Source organism: Mesocricetus auratus, unplaced genomic scaffold (assembly GCF_017639785.1).
Source record: "Mesocricetus auratus isolate SY011 unplaced genomic scaffold, BCM_Maur_2.0 Super-Scaffold_100011, whole genome shotgun sequence".
Classification (NCBI taxonomy): domain Eukaryota; kingdom Metazoa; phylum Chordata; class Mammalia; order Rodentia; family Cricetidae; genus Mesocricetus; species Mesocricetus auratus.
In genome coordinates, this window is record NW_024429195.1 from 73,334,989 (window position 1) to 73,349,308 (window position 14,320).

A 14,320-nucleotide genomic window follows, 5' to 3' on the forward strand; every position below is an offset into this window, starting at 1 on the left:
GTAGAACTTTCTAGAATGAACGGACAGTGTGACTTTTTTTTTTCAACATGCAGAAACTGAGGACCAGATATACAAAAGGATATGCTACCAGTTGGCAGAACTTGGGGAGGAGGTAGGAAAGCAGAGACAACACAGTTATTGTGGACATTGCTAGGTAGCCAGTTGGGCTATGCACATTCACAAACACAGACTTGTACCAAGCCTCCTTGTCAGCAACGAGGTAGAGGCTGAGCAGGGTTAGAAATCTTGCCCATTTAAACACTGAAGAAAAAATAGATTTGTTCATTTTTTGTATGTGTATTTTGCCTATATGTATGTATGTGTACCATGTGCATGCTTGGTGCCCCCCCTGAAAGTCAGAAGAGGATATTGGATCCCCTAGAACTGGAGTTATGGATGGTTGTGAACCACCATGTGGGTGCTGGAAATCAGACTGGGGTCCTCTGCGAAAGAAGCCAGTGCTCTTGACCATTGAACCTTTGGTCCAGCCCTAAAACTTGCCCATCTTTGCGGAGTGTCTAATTTAGACTAGGATCTACCTGATTCTACATTTTCTATACCATGAACTTTTCATTTTGTTTTATTTTTTGAGACAGGGTATCTCTGTAGCTTTTGTAGCCTGTCCAGGCAATCACTCTGTAAACTAGGCTGGCCTGGAACTCACAGATATCTGCCTGCCTCTGCCTCTCTAGTGCTGCAAATAAAGGCGTATGCCACCACCACTACCCAGTTTCCCCTGCACTTTCTAAGAAAACAAATATAACCAAGTTATTAAGTTCAAAGGTAATATTTATAATAGCATTACACAAAATTAGTTCTGATAGCTTCATGGAAATCCTTGGCTTATTTCCTAATATTCAAACTGAATTGCTCCTGGTTTCTGTTTTGGTGACATGACTGACATTTAATTAAGAAAGCATGAATGACTATGTAATTGGGTGAGATCAAATGAAATCCTAGCTGCCTGACCTGGCTGGTGATGAGAATTCCACAAACTTCTGACTCTTTCATCTTTAATGCAATTATTTAAGTGAAAATATAACATTTACTTTTCACTCTATCTTACCTGAACAACAACAAAAAAGTTCTGAATTCAGCTTACATAACCCCTACTCCAGTGCCGTGGAGACACAGAGAGGGGGAAGAATCGGCTGGTGATGAATTCCAAGTGAAGAGCGTCTGACATTAGAAAGAAAGCAAGCTCCCAGGCAAAAGGAGAAATGCATATAAAACACACAGGGGCTGGAGAGATGGCTTAGAGGTTAAGAGCACTGACTGCTCTTCCAAAGGTCCTGAGTTCAAATCCCAACTGACACATAGTGGCTCACAACCATCTGTAATGAGATCTGATGCCCTTTTCTGGCATGCAGACAAAACACTGTATACATAATAAATAAATAAATCTTAAAAAAAAAAACAAAAAGTACAGGACACAGGTTACAAACATAAACATCCTCGAGTCTTGTCGTCATTTCATAGAACCTGACTTCTTGGTTGAGAAACATTTCACCAAACTGAGCCCTGGTTCCTGATTTCTGTGGCCCTACTAATTTAAAACTGTTTTACTTGGCAGGTAGAAGCCACAGCTTGTCTGAGACGGTTGGGTAACTTATCTACAGCCATTAAAGACAGAGGACTACAGAGCTAATGAGACCTAATATTTCACACCCATGGATCCAAAGAGCTGTGGACACAACGGGCACCCTCAAACCGCTATCTGGTAAGTCTGAATTGAATGGTAGATTAGGCAAGAGTCAGACCTATTACCAGTGACATAGTAGTCCCTAAAAGGACCAGGGCTACTGCTATTCCAAGCAGCGGTGGAGTGTACAACAATAGTTTTCAAAGGCAGCAGGCGACACACATCAGGAGACTCTGGGCTCCACTCACATTTAATGAACAATTTCAGAGTCTAAGATTAAAGCTGTTTCTCCTTAATAATGCTCAATTTTCTTTTGAATCCGTGAGAAAATCTAAGTCAGCCTTGGGTCACCCTCACCAGAATGGAACTTTCAAAAGCAATGAGTTTCTTTTGTTTTTATGTCATTATGTCCATAATTAGGCAGTGGTATTGCTATTTTTTTTTTAGTCAGACACAAAACCTCGCTGTAGTTTGGCAATTTAGAAGCTGGCAGAGCCTCTTATTCTTTTGTAATATCAGATAACCTCTCGCGGGTGCCAAGGGTATATTCAGTAAGTCACACCTACTTCCTTCAACATCTTAGTAGATCCCTTCCATACCCCAGTACAAATACGCATTTCCTGCAGTCAAGGAGACACATGTTTCAAAAGGAAGAAACTTGGCAAGGTCGAGCACACCCTGCCCCAGCGGAAACTGCAAAACCATTCTTCATTTTTGTGGACATTATTATACAAGCTAAAAAATATCGCAGGACCACCTCAACCAAGTCCGCAGAATGTCTCTGCAGCTTCAGATAGCAACCTCAGGAGGGGGAAATGAACTTTAGATTTGCGGGTTTCCAGCCATGCTGTCTACACCTTCCTGATTCAGGGGTAGCTCAGTACACATGATCTGTGAGAAACCCTGTTTGCAATGTACCTAATGGCTAATGATGCCAGTGCTCTACTGAACAGGACCAGGTAAGATGAGGACCACCAACAGGGCTAATATATAGTCACAGGGCCATGTCATCACTCCCCTCCTCTAATCTCACCAACCCTTTTCAGAAGTCTAATATTTTTCCAGTTCAGACAACTACCGTTTGTTTCCCAGCCAACGAGAACAGCATTTTCAATCTTCATGTCATAATCACTTATGAAACACTGGGGTATATACATCAAAACCCAAGCAAAGCGGCCAAATGCTGATGACCAAAGGCTTCCTGTGTCTGGCTGTAGCCATGGCTGCATGAGACCATCGGTGAAGCTGGCCGACCAGCATTGGCCAGGGTCATTCGCCAAACAAGTGCCATGTGAACTGAACTCGGGGAGAAAGAAAAGAGCGCGAGCAGGGCACAGGGCAGGGAGGGCCAACTCAATGCAGGAGTAGGGAAGGGTTCCCCAACGCTGTGGTTTAGACATGAGCTGTCTGCTGAAGGCTGTGCTCTAGAAGCCTGGTCTCCAGTGTGACGGTGTTGAAGGGTGATGAGACAAACCTCGTAGGAGGTGACTGGGTCATGACCACCCTCGTGGAGGGATTAGTGCTGGTGTCTAGGACTATGGTAATTCCCATGAGAGTGGGTTTCTATAAATGAATGGTCCAAGCTCTGTCCACACTTCTCTTCCCATAGGATGCATCTGCCACACTGTGACACCACCCAGGTGCTCTTGCCAAAACGGGCACTTTGTGGCTTAGACTTTCTAGCTACCCACCAACTTCACCACCCAGGTAGGTGCCCTCTCCTTTTTAAAATGTTCTTAGCTTGTACAATTATATTTTGAGTGTATGATGTTTTGCCTAAATGTATATATGTGTACCACATGTGTGCCTGGAACCTATGAAGCTCATAAGGGGGCATCAGCTCCCCTGGGGCTGGCATTACAGACAGCTGCAAGCTGCCATGTGGGTGCTAGGGACCCACCTCTGGATCTCCGCAAGAGCAGCAAGGGCTCTCAAATGCTGAGCCAGCTCTCCAGCCCCATTATTTCCGTTATATACTAGTCAGCATCAGGCTTTTTGTTATAGCAGCCACAACAAAAAACACACCGAGGCACGTGGCATGTGGTAATGAGATATTTCATGCACAGTCTAAAAGGAAAATAGTTTATAAGTAGGCGTGGAAGAGACAGAGGAAGACAGCGGGGCATGGGGGCACACGTCTGAGAAATGCATAGCTGGAAAATGTGAGCCTGGGAGAAAGAGAGTGCCAGAGAGCCTAGCAGCCAGGCCGGGTGAGGGTACCAATAGAGTGTGACACCACCAAGGTCTCTAGGACACACTGAGAGGCTGTAGGCCGTCCTACGTCAGGCTGTCGTTAGTTGTTTCAGACCACTCTGGCTGCGGTTAGGGTAGAAATAGATGACCTATTAGTTTTCTCTCTGGGAGAAACAGAGGACCAGGCACACCTATGCTCTACACCCAGCCCTCTTCCCTTCCAACTCATGAAGCCCCCTCGTGGGCAATCATCTGTGCTCGGAGAAGACCACTATCCCGAACCAGACAGAAGCAGGCTTCCTGTGACCAAGGGATGCTAGAATTTGCATCGTGGAAGAGAGGGGCGTTCTTTGTTTAGGGAAATAGTGCTCTGGCTGTAAATGCTGGCATGATGCCAGCTGTGTTTGGCTGCTTCTCCACTCCAGTTCTGCAATCCCAAAGCAAACCATTCAGAGACTCTCAAGGGTCCATTTAAAAAAAAAAACTAACAGACAAGGCTGCCCAACGGGGAGCAAAGCGCATCTTTAGACGTTCTTTCCGCTGGTCCCACACAGCTCTCCTTTGTGTAGAAGACCATTAGAAACCCAAGCTGTGGCAGGGAAGGCAAGAGGGTGCTCAACAGGCAGAGGGCTGAAGGAGGCACCTACAACTGCTGTGGGCAGAGACAACTGGTGACTCCATGGATGTGAGGCATGAAAACGGACTCTCAAGCATTGGTTTGGCGCCGTCTACCGAAAGGCGGGTCCTAGAGGGTCCGCAGGGGGGCCATGCGAGGCTGCATGGACATACCACACGGGCACATGTGCTGGGCAGTAGACAGGTAAGCTGGTGGTCAAGAGACATGGGGCAGGGGACTTAGTTTGTGAGTCACAGAAACAGAGAGGCTATTCCGAGATGCAACTCTGACGTGGGACAAGATGGGGGTCGGTGCCCCCATGCCTGCAGGTTCTTGTCCGGGAAGATCAACTTAGGTGTCCAACACGAGTCACTCCCTCACTTCCGTTGACCTTCAGTTAAATATCGAAGCCATTTGGTGACATCTCTGATCATTTTATTCTGAATTACAACCCTCATCTATCTCTCTCCCCTAACCCCACTTTCTAAAACCCAATAACATCTTGTATGCTATATGCTTTGTCATAGTGTATATGTTATTGCCAATATACATTTACATAATATGTAATATGAACACAATAATTGTGTAAATTATAAGCATGAAGTAATGTATGTTATGGTGTATATTATGTGTGGCATATGCGGTAAATATAGGCTGTACATGGCAGACACCATTTACCTGTGGTTCTCTTTCAACAGTTTCAGTTTACCATGGCTGGCCATAGCCCATTTGTGAGTTTTAAATTGTGTGCCACTCTTAATGTGGTCAAAACCTCGCACATCCTTCCCTGTCAGCCAACCACACAAACCGTCTCTCTGTTCATCGTGCCCATTCTGTGTATGCTACTAGCAATTGTCTCAACAATAGACTGTTTTTCATCAATTAACCCTTATTTTATTTAGTAATGCTCCCAAAGTACAAGAGCAACAATGCTGGTACTTTTAGTAGTGTTTTGATATAATTCTATTGTTAAGCCAATTATTTTTAATATCTTTCTGTCCCTAATTTATAAGTTGAGATTCACAAAGGCATATATATATATATATATATATATATATATATATATATATATCAGAGTACACAGAGTTCAGCACTGTTTGCAGTGTCAGGCATCCAGTAGGTATACTGGATCAAATCCCCATGGGTAAGGGGCTCTGCTGTGTGTATATATATCATCATCTGGGATATCTATATAGTAATTATCAAAATTTTTCATCAACAGAAATGAAGCCAACAGACTAATTCTAATTGCTCTAATTTTTATAGCCATGAACATTTTCTGGCATGAAATATGCTAATATACTTGTGGGGTGAAAGTTTTGAAACATTTCTTTTTTTAAAAACCTCATTTTTAAAATTAATTCTTGTAGGTCCATACACAAAGTAATGGATCTCATTCTAACATTTTCATCTCTACACATCATTATACTTTGTTCATTTAGTCCCCTCTCCCATTGTCCTTCTCCATGCTTAAATGCTTCATGGTAGCAATTTGACAAAGGAAGTGGAGAAATAAAATAAAACATAAGAGGAAAGCGCCGTGTCCTGGAACCAAAAGCATAGTATGTTCATAAAAGTGGGGCCAGTGTTTCCCCTGCCCATCACCACCAGCCCTGTGCTTCCTGCCTCCTACAAACATCATCTCATTGAGACCTCCCAACACCATGTGAGGACGGTAATGATCCCCCTATGTAAATAATCTATAGACTCTTTCCAAGGCCACCATGTGTATTAAATCTTTCTTAAGAGAGAAAGAACAAAATGTGTCCAAAAACTGTTTATGGGGCTGGAGAGATGGTTCAGTGGTTAAGAGGGCTGGCATACTGCTTTTGCATAGGACCTGAATCTGATTCCCAGCTCCGTGTCAGGTAGTGCACAGTCACCAGTAACTCCAGCTTCAGAAGACTTGTGGTATACTCACATGTGCAAGCGCTCACATGTACCTGCATTCAGGTGCATATACCCCCACACATGCCCACATGCATGCATATAATTTTAAGAAATGAAAACAAATAAAGCTGGGCATTGGTGATGCACGCTTTTAATCCCAGCATTTTGGAGGCAGGGGCAGGCGAATCTCTGTGAGTCTGAGGCCAGCCTGGTCTACAGAGTGAGTTCCAGGACAGCCTCCAAAACAATACAGAGAAACCCTGTCTCAAACAAAAAACAAAAACAAAAACAAAACAAAACAAAAAAAAAAAACAAAAAAAAAGAGAGAAAGAAAAAAAAAGAAACCAAACCAAAATAACCCTGTTCATCCACTCGATATTCTCATTGGGACCATGGGTGACCATATTCCAAACTCCCAGACTGGAGAAGAGTAAAAAACAAGGAGGTGAGGAAATGTCAACTCTTTCCACAGCTTCTGGACAAGAAGAAGTGGGAGAGAAAGAGGTTGGAGACAGCAGGCTTAAGAGGAGCAAGGGGAGGTGCCTAACAGAGGTTTTGCTTTATGTAACAACACACGTGATCTGAACTTCTAAACTCTATCCTTTAGGTGTGTTCGCCTCAGGCGAGCAAGCACTCGGCACAGAAAGGGTGTTCGTCTTCCTTGCTTCCCCACTTGAAAGCTTTTGCTTTGAACTTACCTTGGTTATGCATAGAATTTGCTTTGTACATCCTGGAAGATGGCTAAATCTACAGAAAGGAGTGTAATTGGGTCAACGTAGCTAGAAATAAAAGATGACCTATTTGTGTGAAACTGAGAAATCTGGGCTTTAGAAAAATGAATAAAAAGCAGGCGTGGCCACACATGTGTATAAATTCCAGTCCTGGCGAGGCTGAGACAGGCGAATTATGAGTTCCAGGCCAGACTGGGCTATAAAGTGTATCTTAAAGCAGACAGCAGTGTAGTAAATAGGCCCACTCACAGACACCCATGGCCTAGCTGGCTGCTCCTAGCCCAGCTGCTGCTTGGTTTGTCACCTTGCAGAGTTTACCTATCTCTGTGTCAGCATCCCTTATGGATAGCAGTCATCTTGTCCCTCTTGGCTCTGGGAAGACCCAGTTGTTACTGTACAAGCTGACGTGGTTTATATAAATGCAAGGTACTCCAAGCATTTGCTGTGACTGAAGACATCTATGATTAGAAGACATCTGTGATATAATGCACAGCCTACTAGTGGCTTGAATAGCCACGCGAATTCTCAACGACTGATTCAAGATTATAAATAGAGTTCAATCCAACCAATGCCAAAGCCTCATACACACACACACATACATACACACACACACACACACACACACACACACACACACACCTGTAACTCCATCGTGGAGGGGTTTAAAGCAGGACCAGACATTTACAGACAGCCTAGATTACATAGTAAGAGTTTGTCTAAAAGAAATAGTATGTTTTAAAGAGCTACATATTTAATTTTCCTTATTACAACTGGTGCTGCTGAAGCAGATTTAGTGAGAATCAGGTTAATCTAGGCCTAAGCCTGGGGGCACATCTGCCCTCTGAAACATACTCAGATTGTGATACACTTTCAGTTTGTGCTGGATCTGGTGTCCAACCAATTCTACATCCAAGTCCTGCCCCACAAGTGTCTCTGATCCATGCCTTCACTAACCAAAGCAAAGCCCGCCAAGCTTCAAGACTCTCCTTCAAACACTTTCCATGTTGGGCCTCACCAAGGCAGACGCACACAGGGCTGCAGCCCAGAACTTGCTCCCTGACTGTCCACTTGGCATGGAGACACAGATGTGGCTTTCTCCAGCCAGAGAGACAAAGTCAGGAGGGAACCATTAAGACTTGGCTGTTTTAACCCCTTTTAATTTTAAAACAGTCTATTCTTGTCCTTTGGCAATTGCTGTTCATTATAAACATGGGAAATGCTGAATGGGGGTGAGGTGATGGATGTGGTGTCACAGAGACCAAAGGCATCAGGCGGTTCACTTACATAACACTCTGGGCTCTGAGAACCTCTGATCCCATTTCCAAGCAGGTAACAGAGAAAGCCACCTACTTAGCATGTCATTGGGGTACCCTCACGTACAGGAGACTGGCTGTGTTCCTCTTTGTGCCCCCTACCTCATCCTGGCCTTAAGGTCCCGGGCTTCCCTAGTCACACCCAAACCAGAATGAGACTCCTTTGGGACTGCAGTAAAATTCAGGTTTGGGCACTGAAGCCAAATAAAGCAACCTGGCAGAGTCTGCCTCCCACCCCACCCCCCACTTCCCTGTTTGTGATTCTTCTGTTCTCAGCCGGGGTGGCCTGGTTCCCAAACCTGAATGTGACTACTGGATGCCTGTGATGATCCTTACCTGGCCCCTACCTCATGGCATGCCGGGAAAAGGTAAATCTAGGAAGTGGGTTTGGATCAGGCAGCATTGCCTTATATGGAAAGGGTTAAAGCATGGCATCCCATCTGCTCTGAGGATTTCTGAGCCTATGTATCCTTTAATACCCTATTAAACTAGTTCACAGACTGGCCTGAATTGGTTGCCTGAATTTGAGCTAAAGTGTGTGGTGTGGTTCTGTGCATTTCCAGGCAGGACGCTGTGGCCGAGTCTTCCCTGAATGTTGCTTCTCTCGGCTTTACCTAGCAAAAAGGCTTTCAAGGCAGGCCAAGGGTGGCAATTAACTTGCCCTTACAGCATCACAGATCTAAGAACAAAGCCAGGTGTGCTAGTGTAGTCCGTCAATCCCATGACATAAGCCTGTAAAACAGAAACACCTCTGTTTCTGAATTTAGGTGGCCAGTACCAGAGCCATAGGAGCCTGACTCCAAAGAGCTAGATCTCCCGGGGTGGCAAGGCCTGGGCTCTTCCCAGCAACTTGGGTTTGCCTCAGTCAACGATTTCAGTCTTGGGGAGGACAAAATCTAACTGAGAGTCTGAGACCTAGTTCGAAGGTTGAGTGAGACAGGCTTTAACGTGAAATAGACCTGGGCTGCCCCTCTTTTGTGACCTGGGACAATAATAATGGGTTTCAATCTCCTTGTGTGAGGTGGAGACCCTGCCAGCACCCAGCATCCTGAGGTGACTAGGAGAACAGAATGGGACAGTGCCAGTAGAGAACAGTAGAAAGAACACCAGGGAACAGGCAACTCTTGCTAATCAATGATTACATTAGCACAACTGGTGCTTGGTTGTAGCTTAGAGCTCGTGGGAGCAGGTTTCCCGTGTGCGCACCTCCTGAGGGAAGCTTGGTGACCACTCTTCGTTCTGCTCTGAGAGCTAACAATGAATCTAGGCAGTGTGTTGATTAGGTTTTTTTGTTTTTTGTTTGTTTTTTTTTGTCAACCTGACTCAAGATAAGGTCGCCTGGGGAAATGGACCCTCAGTGGGGAAAATGCTTCCATCAGATGGGCCAATACGCAAGTCTGTGGGGACATTTTCTTGACTGATGGTTGATGTAGGAGGGCTCAGGCCATCATGAGAGGTGCAAGCTCCACCCCAGGCAGGAGGTTCTGGGTTCTATAAAAGAGCAGGTTAAGTGTGGAGAACAAGCCGGCAAACAGCCCTCTCCCACTGTCTCTGCCGCCACTCCAGCCTCCCGGTTGTTGTGCCTTGAGTTCCTGTCCTCATTCCCCTCCGTGACTGGGGAGTGTAAACTTAACAAGCCCTTTCTTCCCCAAACTGGTTTGGGTCAGTGTTTTTATCACAGCAACAGAGGGACAAACTAGAGCAGGCAGTAACGCCTGGACATGAGAATGAGCAGGTGCAGACACAGAGGGGACACCACAGGGTAAAAGTCGCTGCGACTGCTAAGGCCTGCAAGCGTCCCAGGACAGAAGCTGTCCTCGTGGATGCTGCTTTTGACGCATGTTAATACCCTGAAGGTCCCTTGTCATTTAACATCCTCGCCACTTTCCAACAGCCACGATGGTGGCGACTCTTAAACTTCAGTGAAAAGTAGGATGAGCAAGCTGCTTGTTTTCGGATACGGATGCTTGGGCTTGTCACATGGGGCTATGATTTAACAAGAGCCAGGGGTGGTGCTGGACACCTTTAATCCCAGCACTAGGGAGGCAGAGGCAGGCGGATCTCCGAGGGTCCAAAGCCAGCCTTGGCTACATTGTGAATTCCAGGACAGCCAGAGATACATAGTGAGACCCTGTCTCAAAAAGCACAGGAGGGTGGGAAAAAGGAAAAGACAAAAGAAAAAAACACATCATGGGTGATCCTGTTGCTTGTGATCTGCGAACCATACTTTGAAAAAAAACACACATGATGAGTATCTGTCAGCTTAGAAATATTCATGCATGTATCAGAAACCACCAACCCCCTTTTCCATCTCTAAACCTACTTCTTCCTTTTCTGAAACTCAGGTACTTGTTAAGCCCAGTCCCCGGCTTCAACAGCAATGGGCATGTTACATTCATTTGTTCTGACTTATTCTAGAGACAATGGGCATGTTATATTCATTTGTTCTGACTTATTCTAGAGACAATGGGCATGTTACATTCATTTGTTCTGACTTATTCTAGAGACAATGGGCATGTTACATTCATTTGTTCTGACTTATTCTAGAGACAATGGGCATGTTATATTCATTTGTTCTGACTTATTCTAGAGACAATGGGCGTGTTACATTCATTTGTTCTGACTTATTCTAGAGACAATGGGCATGTTACATTCATTTGTTCTGACTTATTCTAGAGACAATGGGCATGTTACATTCATTTGTTCTGACTTATTCTAGAGACAATGGGCATGTTACATTCATTTGTTCTGACTTATTCTAGAGACAATGGGCATGTTACATTCATTTGTTCTGACTTATTCTAGAGACAATGGGCATGTTACATTCATTTGTTCTGACTTATTCTAGAGACAATGGGCATGTTACATTCATTTGTTCTGACTTATTCTCTAGAGATAATTTGGAGCCTCCCTTTGCTCTTTCAGTCGCTGGGCGAACACCAAATAGTTACTTTGTGTCCTTTCTCATAGTGACTGGAATGGTTTTCTTTGGGATAGGCCACAATCTTAGCATGGTACTTCCAGCTCTAGGGTCCAGAGGCCTGTCTCCTAGTTTTCCTGGCAAACCTGGAAGCTTCTTTCCCAAATGACTGTGGTCAGAGTGATGTTCCGTCAAGGAGAATACATTACAGAAATCGCTGTAATGTCTGAAGCTGAAGGTGGCCACAAACCTGCTTCTAGGGGTCATTAACATTTGAGGGGATATGTATAAATCTGGCATACATTTTGTATTAGTGGTGTATAAATGTATGGAACCTTTCCCCACACACATTGACGGCTGTCCTCGAGGGTCTAAAAGAATATAGTGGCCGATACTGAATCTGCTCCAGAAATGGCTAAGCCAAGCAGTCCATTCTTGAGTTCTAGAAACACAATATAGCATTTAAGGCCAAGACCATAAACTAACCAAACTACCCGAATTTTAAATCCCAGCTCTGCTATTGCTGTGTGCCGCCCTGGGCAGGTTACTCAACCTCTGGTTGCCTCAATATCTTCTTCTCTCAGTGGTGTTAGAAAAAGAAAAAAAAACAACTTGTTTTTGCTTGTCTCTTTTGCTTTTTGGCACCCATTTTTGGTGCATTGGCTAGAGCTCCTGTAATACAGGTTAATAAAAGCGCCTGTTATTGAGTATGAGTTATAGAACACAGGACCTTCTTAAGAAAGAAATGATCAGAACTGAGTGGGTTTTTTTTCTTCTTTCCTTTAAGTAGTTGCTGAAATGTGGGTAGCTGTGTGGAAATAAGACAGAGGCAAAGGATCTGAGATAACCCAGGGAATGCCACAAGGCCTGCCGGGCTGGATTCTTCCACGTATAACCTTATCTTTTGCAATAGGATGCTCAGCTTATGACCTGCTTCAGGGAGAAGAGTGGAGGAAAGGTCATTCTAACCTCCATGGTGCCTGTGATTCCTTCAGCCTGAAATACACACGGTGTGAAGCTGTCGTGTTTTAGAGTCTCACCAGCCCGGTGTTTTAAGAGCAGGGGTGTACACAGGAAGTATCATATGAGCGTTGGGTACCATTGCTAGCCGGGTGAGCAAGCCAGAAACATTCAGTTGTAAGCTTCTGCTGGAACTATGGGGAAGCTACTCCTGTGCATGGTGGTAAGCTGGTAAATCCTCAGGCTGGACACCACCAGAGGCTGCCTGAGGAGCAAGTGTCCTGAGAGGAAGCCATCATAGGGAGGCAGGAGCTGAGGAGACCACACATGTGGGCCTAATGTCATTGTGTGAGACATGATCCAGTCATTCCTGGTCATCTGGTATGGGAACGTGCGCTGATGTGGGCTGCTGTCTTTTCTTGCTTGGGTTGGTTTTATCTTCTGCAAACCAAAGGATTCTGACCTCACTCTATAATGCACAGCACGCATACCGTCCGTCCACTTAGTCAGACCCAGTGAGAGCGTGCAGTTCAGCGGCTCTTCGCATGTTCACAGGCTGCGCAGCCATCACCACAGTGATGGGGTTTAATCCAGAAGACCCCCCAGGCTTGGGAGAGGCCAAGGTGGACAGCATGAGCAGACGTGCCACCTAAGTCCCCGCTGATGCAGAAGGGCATGTAAAACTGCAGCCTGGTTTGTGAATGGCTTACCGAGGAAATGAACTAGCACTAAAGCCCTGATGGCTTCTTTGGTTACAGGCCAGTTCTCTCATGCTTCTAGTGAAAACACTGCAGCCCCACGAGGCTGAGGAGACCACCCGAGACCACGGAGATAGGTACTCACCCTTACACGCACGAAGGATCTAACCCAGTCCCTACATTGCTTGCTCCAAGTAGATGCTGTTTCTTACAGTATTCCATACTCAAAACCCAGATCAGTATCTGAAAGTGTTTGGTGATCAAGAGACTCTGAGACACTGTTCACACATCCCCCCATTTAGAGAACTGTGTAATAAGCAAGAATACCTACACATATGCTCAGTGGTTGTGTGTTTAGATGAGCAACCACAGGACCTATTACCCACAAGGACATCAATGTACCATTCTTAAAGCAAGGTGATAGTGGATTAAAACAAAATAGCAACATCAAAATCCAGATTACATGTCGTTTAGAAATAACAGACTAGTAAGTTTCTTTTTCTTGTTGTTGAGATATAGTCTTGTTTTACAGACAGATTGGCCTTCAGCTTTCCTACCTCACCCTCCGGAATGCTGGGATTATGACTATGCACCATTTTTGCCGCAGCCAGATCATTGAATTTTTTCAGAAAACCAATTGACTAGCCGGGTGTGGTGGTGGCGCACGCCTTTAGTCCCAGCACCCAGGAACCCTGTTTCAAAATAAAATAAAATAAAATAAAAGAGAAAACTGTTTGATAAAGATTTCTTAGTCTACAAGACCAGGGAACTGAATTATAAAAGTGTTCTGCTGGGAATAAGGCATATGATGGGAATGAGAACAACTGTTCTATTTGTTTAATGAAAATAGATTTAATAATCAAAAGGGAGATGTAGAATACCTTGGCTTCTAACAACTGCTGGAGCATCAGCAGTGAGATCAGGAACTCAAAGGACAGCATCTGTGCACAAAGGCACACAAGCACTCTTTGCAAGGGCTCTGGGAATTTTTAAAGATATATCCTGGAAGACTCTGAGAAGTTTGGATCTGGCCTGAAAACCATAATTCAGTCTGCAGCGGATATGCTGGGCCGAGATGCATTCAAAGTCAGAAAATCATTAGCTTTAATGTGGAATATATCCTGTGAAAACACATTAAAAACACTCAGGGAAATATCATTAGCTAAAAAGTTATTTGTAGTCATTGTTTTTGATGTGTTTTTTTTTCCGTAGCAAACTCCAGTAATTCAAATGCTAGACAAAATGTACTCAATGTCTAATTCAAATGACAGGAATTGGTACAATTTTCAAACTGAAGTCACTGGGTCCATTGAAGGAGAATGCTGAAGAACAGAAAAACCGGACTTAACCTAACATC

The 14,320-nt window shown here is 44.6% G+C and overlaps 1 protein-coding gene and 1 long non-coding RNA gene across 4 annotated transcripts in view; one reads left to right on the forward strand and one right to left on the reverse strand.

The window, feature by feature from the left end:
* The window catches only part of Tmcc3 (transmembrane and coiled-coil domain family 3), a 260,794-nt gene that overhangs the window by 89,250 nt on the left and 157,224 nt on the right, over positions 1–14,320 (reverse strand). The window lies entirely within an intron of this gene.
* LOC121143310 lies at positions 1,459–13,671 on the forward strand. Its single transcript, XR_005880519.1, has 3 exons — positions 1,459–1,720; positions 3,252–3,349; positions 13,496–13,671. It is a non-coding gene; the product is annotated as an uncharacterized LOC121143310 (long non-coding RNA).